The sequence below is a fragment of the Procambarus clarkii genome, chromosome 65 (assembly GCF_040958095.1).
Source record: "Procambarus clarkii isolate CNS0578487 chromosome 65, FALCON_Pclarkii_2.0, whole genome shotgun sequence".
In the NCBI taxonomy this organism is placed as follows: domain Eukaryota; kingdom Metazoa; phylum Arthropoda; class Malacostraca; order Decapoda; family Cambaridae; genus Procambarus; species Procambarus clarkii.
Genome location: NC_091214.1, coordinates 6,949,379 through 6,956,099, shown reverse-complemented (window position 1 = coordinate 6,956,099; position 6,721 = coordinate 6,949,379). Strand labels below are relative to the sequence as shown.

Below are 6,721 nucleotides of genomic sequence, written 5' to 3'. Positions count from 1 at the left end.
GGCTCAAATAGCCTCGGCTATCACTTCCTTTTGACGGCCGTGATGGTCAAGCGGATTAAGGCGCCCTGTAGTTACCAGTTGCGTTGCTTCTGGGAGTATGGGTTCGAGTCACTTCTGGGGTGTGAGTTTTCATTCGCATATAGTCCTGGGGACCATTCAGGCTTGTTCGCATTTGTGTTCCTCACGTGTGCCCCAAAGAATGAGGTGATTTGGTGAAATGCTATGCCCAAGATTACCATCCGAGTTGCCGTCGGGGAAGTGGCTCAAATAGCCTCGGCTATCACTTCCTTTGACGGCCGTGATGGTCAAGCGGATTAAGGCGCCCTGTAGTTACCAGTTGCGTTGCTTCTGGGAGTATGGGTTCGAGTCACTTCTGGGGTGTGAGTTTTCATTCGCATATAGTCCTGGGGACCATTCAGGCTTGTTCGCATTTGTGTTCCTCACGTGTGCCCCAAAGAATGAGGTGATTTGGTGAAATGCTATGCCCAAGATTACCATCCGAGTTGCCGTCGGGGAAGTGGCTCAAATAGCCTCGGCTATCACTTCCTTTTGACGGCCGTGATGGTCAAGCGGATTAAGGCGCCCTGTAGTTACCAGTTGCGTTGCTTCTGGGAGTATGGGTTCGAGTCACTTCTGGGGTGTGAGTTTTCATTCGCATATAGTCCTGGGGACCATTCAGGCTTGTTCGCATTTGTGTTCCTCACGTGTGCCCCAAAGAATGAGGTGATTTGGTGAAATGCTATGCCCAAGATTACCATCCGAGTTGCCGTCGGGGAAGTGGCTCAAATAGCCTCGGCTATCACTTCCTTTTGACGGCCGTGATGGTCAAGCGGATTAAGGCGCCCTGTAGTTACCAGTTGCGTTGCTTCTGGGAGTATGGGTTCGAGTCACTTCTGGGGTGTGAGTTTTCATTCGCATATAGTCCTGGGGACCATTCAGGCTTGTTCGCATTTGTGTTCCTCACGTGTGCCCCAAAGAATGAGGTGATTTGGTGAAATGCTATGCCCAAGATTACCATCCGAGTTGCCGTCGGGGAAGTGGCTCAAATAGCCTCGGCTATCACTTCCTTTTGACGGCCGTGATGGTCAAGCGGATTAAGGCGCCCTGTAGTTACCAGTTGCGTTGCTTCTGGGAGTATGGGTTCGAGTCACTTCTGGGGTGTGAGTTTTCATTCGCATATAGTCCTGGGGACCATTCAGGCTTGTTCGCATTTGTGTTCCTCACGTGTGCCCCAAAGAATGAGGTGATTTGGTGAAATGCTATGCCCAAGATTACCATCCGAGTTGCCGTCGGGGAAGTGGCTCAAATAGCCTCGGCTATCACTTCCTTTTGACGGCCGTGATGGTCAAGCGGATTAAGGCGCCCTGTAGTTACCAGTTGCGTTGCTTCTGGGAGTATGGGTTCGAGTCACTTCTGGGGTGTGAGTTTTCATTCGCATATAGTCCTGGGGACCATTCAGGCTTGTTCGCATTTGTGTTCCTCACGTGTGCCCCAAAGATTGAGGTGATTTGGTGAAATGCTATGCCCAAGATTACCATCCGAGTTGCCGTCGGGGAAGTGGCTCAAATAGCCTCGGCTATCACTTCCTTTTGACGGCCGTGATGGTCAAGCGGATTAAGGCGCCCTGTAGTTACCAGTTGCGTTGCTTCTGGGAGTATGGGTTCGAGTCACTTCTGGGGTGTGAGTTTTCATTCGCATATAGTCCTGGGGACCATTCAGGCTTGTTCGCATTTGTGTTCCTCACGTGTGCCCCAAAGAATGAGGTGATTTGGTGAAATGCTATGCCCAAGATTACCATCCGAGTTGCCGTCGGGGAAGTGGCTCAAATAGCCTCGGCTATCACTTCCTTTTGACGGCCGTGATGGTCAAGCGGATTAAGGCGCCCTGTAGTTACCAGTTGCGTTGCTTCTGGGAGTATGGGTTCGAGTCACTTCTGGGGTGTGAGTTTTCATTCGCATATAGTCCTGGGGACCATTCAGGCTTGTTCGCATTTGTGTTCCTCACGTGTGCCCCAAAGAATGAGGTGATTTGGTGAAATGCTATGCCCAAGATTACCATCCGAGTTGCCGTCGGGGAAGTGGCTCAAATAGCCTCGGCTATCACTTCCTTTTGACGGCCGTGATGGTCAAGCGGATTAAGGCGCCCTGTAGTTACCAGTTGCGTTGCTTCTGGGAGTATGGGTTCGAGTCACTTCTGGGGTGTGAGTTTTCATTCGCATATAGTCCTGGGGACCATTCAGGCTTGTTCGCATTTGTGTTCCTCACGTGTGCCCCAAAGAATGAGGTGATTTGGTGAAATGCTATGCCCAAGATTACCATCCGAGTTGCCGTCGGGGAAGTGGCTCAAATAGCCTCGGCTATCACTTCCTTTTGACGGCCGTGATGGTCAAGCGGATTAAGGCGCCCTGTAGTTACCAGTTGCGTTGCTTCTGGGAGTATGGGTTCGAGTCACTTCTGGGGTGTGAGTTTTCATTCGCATATAGTCCTGGGGACCATTCAGGCTTGTTCGCATTTGTGTTCCTCACGTGTGCCCCAAAAAATGAGGTGATTTGGTGAAATGCTATGCCCAAGATTACCATCCGAGTTGCCGTCGGGGAAGTGGCTCAAATAGCCTCGGCTATCACTTCCTTTTGACGGCCGTGATGGTCAAGCGGATTAAGGCGCCCTGTAGTTACCAGTTGCGTTGCTTCTGGGAGTATGGGTTCGAGTCACTTCTGGGGTGTGAGTTTTCATTCGCATATAGTCCTGGGGACCATTCAGGCTTGTTCGCATTTGTGTTCCTCACGTGTGCCCCAAAGAATGAGGTGATTTGGTGAAATGCTATGCCCAAGATTACCATCCGAGTTGCCGTCGGGGAAGTGGCTCAAATAGCCTCGGCTATCACTTCCTTTTGACGGCCGTGATGGTCAAGCGGATTAAGGCGCCCTGTAGTTACCAGTTGCGTTGCTTCTGGGAGTATGGGTTCGAGTCACTTCTGGGGTGTGAGTTTTCATTCGCATATAGTCCTGGGGACCATTCAGGCTTGTTCGCATTTGTGTTCCTCACGTGTGCCCCAAAGAATGAGGTGATTTGGTGAAATGCTATGCCCAAGATTACCATCCGAGTTGCCGTCGGGGAAGTGGCTCAAATAGCCTCGGCTATCACTTCCTTTTGACGGCCGTGATGGTCAAGCGGATTAAGGCGCCCTGTAGTTACCAGTTGCGTTGCTTCTGGGAGTATGGGTTCGAGTCACTTCTGGGGTGTGAGTTTTCATTCGCATATAGTCCTGGGGACCATTCAGGCTTGTTCGCATTTGTGTTCCTCACGTGTGCCCCAAAGAATGAGGTGATTTGGTGAAATGCTATGCCCAAGATTACCATCCGAGTTGCCGTCGGGGAAGTGGCTCAAATAGCCTCGGCTATCACTTCCTTTTGACGGCCGTGATGGTCAAGCGGATTAAGGCGCCCTGTAGTTACCAGTTGCGTTGCTTCTGGGAGTATGGGTTCGAGTCACTTCTGGGGTGTGAGTTTTCATTCGCATATAGTCCTGGGGACCATTCAGGCTTGTTCGCATTTGTGTTCCTCACGTGTGCCCCAAAGAATGAGGTGATTTGGTGAAATGCTATGCCCAAGATTACCATCCGAGTTGCCGTCGGGGAAGTGGCTCAAATAGCCTCGGCTATCACTTCCTTTTGACGGCCGTGATGGTCAAGCGGATTAAGGCGCCCTGTAGTTACCAGTTGCGTTGCTTCTGGGAGTATGGGTTCGAGTCACTTCTGGGGTGTGAGTTTTCATTCGCATATAGTCCTGGGGACCATTCAGGCTTGTTCGCATTTGTGTTCCTCACGTGTGCCCCAAAGAATGAGGTGATTTGGTGAAATGCTATGCCCAAGATTACCATCCGAGTTGCCGTCGGGGAAGTGGCTCAAATAGCCTCGGCTATCACTTCCTTTTGACGGCCGTGATGGTCAAGCGGATTAAGGCGCCCTGTAGTTACCAGTTGCGTTGCTTCTGGGAGTATGGGTTCGAGTCACTTCTGGGGTGTGAGTTTTCATTCGCATATAGTCCTGGGGACCATTCAGGCTTGTTCGCATTTGTGTTCCTCACGTGTGCCCCAAAGAATGAGGTGATTTGGTGAAATGCTATGCCCAAGATTACCATCCGAGTTGCCGTCGGGGAAGTGGCTCAAATAGCCTCGGCTATCACTTCCTTTTGACGGCCGTGATGGTCAAGCGGATTAAGGCGCCCTGTAGTTACCAGTTGCGTTGCTTCTGGGAGTATGGGTTCGAGTCACTTCTGGGGTGTGAGTTTTCATTCGCATATAGTCCTGGGGACCATTCAGGCTTGTTCGCATTTGTGTTCCTCACGTGTGCCCCAAAGAATGAGGTGATTTGGTGAAATGCTATGCCCAAGATTACCATCCGAGTTGCCGTCGGGGAAGTGGCTCAAATAGCCTCGGCTATCACTTCCTTTTGACGGCCGTGATGGTCAAGCGGATTAAGGCGCCCTGTAGTTACCAGTTGCGTTGCTTCTGGGAGTATGGGTTCGAGTCACTTCTGGGGTGTGAGTTTTCATTCGCATATAGTCCTGGGGACCATTCAGGCTTGTTCGCATATATATATATATATATATATATATATATATATATATATGTCGTACCTAGTAGCCAGAACGCACTTCTCTGCCTACTATGCAAGGCCCGATTTGCCTAATAAGCCAAGTTTTCCTGAATCAATATAATTTCTCTAATTTTTTTCTTATGAAATGATAAAGCTGCCAATTTCATAATGTATGAGGTCAATTATTTTTTATTGGAGTTAAAATTAACGTAGATATATGACCGAACCTAACCAACCCTACCTAACCTAACCTAACCAATCTTTGTAGGTTAGATTAGGTTAGGTAGCCGAAAAAGTTAGGTTAGGTTAGGTTAGGTAGGTTAGGTAGTCGAAAAACAATTAATTCTTGAAAACTTGGCTTATTAGGCAAATCGGGCCTTGCAAAGTAGGCCGAGAAGTGCGTTCTGGCTACTAGGTACGACATATATATATATATATATATATATATATATATATATATATATATATATATATATATATATATATATATATATATATATAATATAAATAAAAGAAAATATATATAAAAAAATCCAACCAGAAGTTCATGCCTTCTTTACCCAACAAAGTCTCATCCGTTTATCAAAGAATTTTTAAATATATTTTCATATATTGATTTATTGGGGTTCTATTACATGGCCAGGAAGAATTTCAGATCCGGATTAACATTAAGAAATATTTTTTTGTACATTTATATAGAACAATTTCTTTAGTATTTTACCATCCATGTATTTAAAAGCAATTATGAAGTTAGAAAGTGTAGCATAGGCTCCTCGCACAACATTCTTTATGTGGTCCTCAGGTGATACTTTTCTATCTAGAACCATCCCTAGATCTCTTTTTTTTATCAAAATTTGTTAAGGATTTCTCACATAATTTATAGGTTGTGTGGGGTCTATGTTCTCCTATTCCACATTCCATAACATGACATTTATTCACATTAAATTCCATTTGCCAAGTGGTGCTCCATACACTTATTTTGTCCAGGTCATCTTGAAGGGCATACCAATCATCTAAGTTTCTTGTTCTTCCTATTATCTTAGCATCATCAGCAAACATGTTCATATAATTCTGTATTTCATCTGGTAGATTGTTTATGTAGACAATGAACATCTTCGGTGCAAGATCTGAGCCCTGTGGTACTCCACTTGTAACATTTCTCCAGTCTGATACATTGCCTCTGATTACTGCCCTCATTTTCCTATAAGTCAGAAAAGTTTTCATCCATGTTAGAAGCTTACCTGTCACCCCTCCAATATTTTCCAGTTTTCGGAACAACCTCTTTATGTGGAACTCTATCAAAAGCGTTTTTTAGGTCCAGATAGATGCAGTCAACCCAACCATCTCTTTCCTGTAAAATCTCTGTTGCTCGATCATAGAAAGTGAGTAAATTCGATACACCGGATCTTCTAGATCAAAAACCATACTGTCTGTCTGATATTATATCATTTCTCCCCCAGTGTTCTACCCATTTAGTTTTTGTTATTTTTTCCAATATTTTGACTATTACACTTGTCAATGATACAGGTCTATAATTGAGTGGGTCTTCTCTGCTGTCACTTTTGTAGATTTGAAGTATTGTGTTTGTGTGTGTAGCATGTGCATTAATTCAAGTAGAGTGGCTGTGTGTTATCTGTAGCTGCAGCTGTAGAGAAACACAATTTTTGTTTAATGAGGATATATATTTTATTCAGGTTTTCCTTATTTTCAGTTCACATTCAGGAAAATCAAAATAGGAAGATCAGGGAAGCGAAAGACAAGAATGTAGAGCAAGAGGATAAGTCCTTGAAAAAAATGAAGAAACACCGACTTTCTCAAGATACAACTGTGACAGGTAATCAAAACTCATTCTTCGATTTCTAAGCAAAACTTGTACTCACCTAGTTGTGTTTGCAGGGGTTGAGCTCTATGGTCCCGTGTTTCAACTGTCAATCAACTGGTGTATATATTCTTGGGCCATTCCTGCAGTTTGTCCAGTTTTAGTTATAAATTTTAAAGATTTAAAAATTGTAAAGTAATATAAACTTAATGGTAATTTAAGTAATGAAAACTTATTGGAACTTAAAGTAAAAATGAACTAGAATAATTAATAACAATGGATGACCAATAAAAGTCAAAAAGCAAT

The 6,721-nt window shown here is 45.2% G+C and overlaps 1 long non-coding RNA gene across 1 annotated transcript in view; it reads left to right on the top strand.

The window, feature by feature from the left end:
- LOC138354873 (uncharacterized) overlaps positions 1-6,474 on the top strand; it is an 11,560-nt gene extending 5,086 nt beyond the window's left edge. Inside the window, exon 3 of the long non-coding RNA XR_011223690.1 lies at positions 6,308-6,474. This is a non-coding gene — a long non-coding RNA (uncharacterized lncRNA). The remainder of the gene's footprint in view (positions 1-6,307) is intronic.
- The last annotated feature ends 247 nt before the right edge of the window (positions 6,475-6,721 follow it).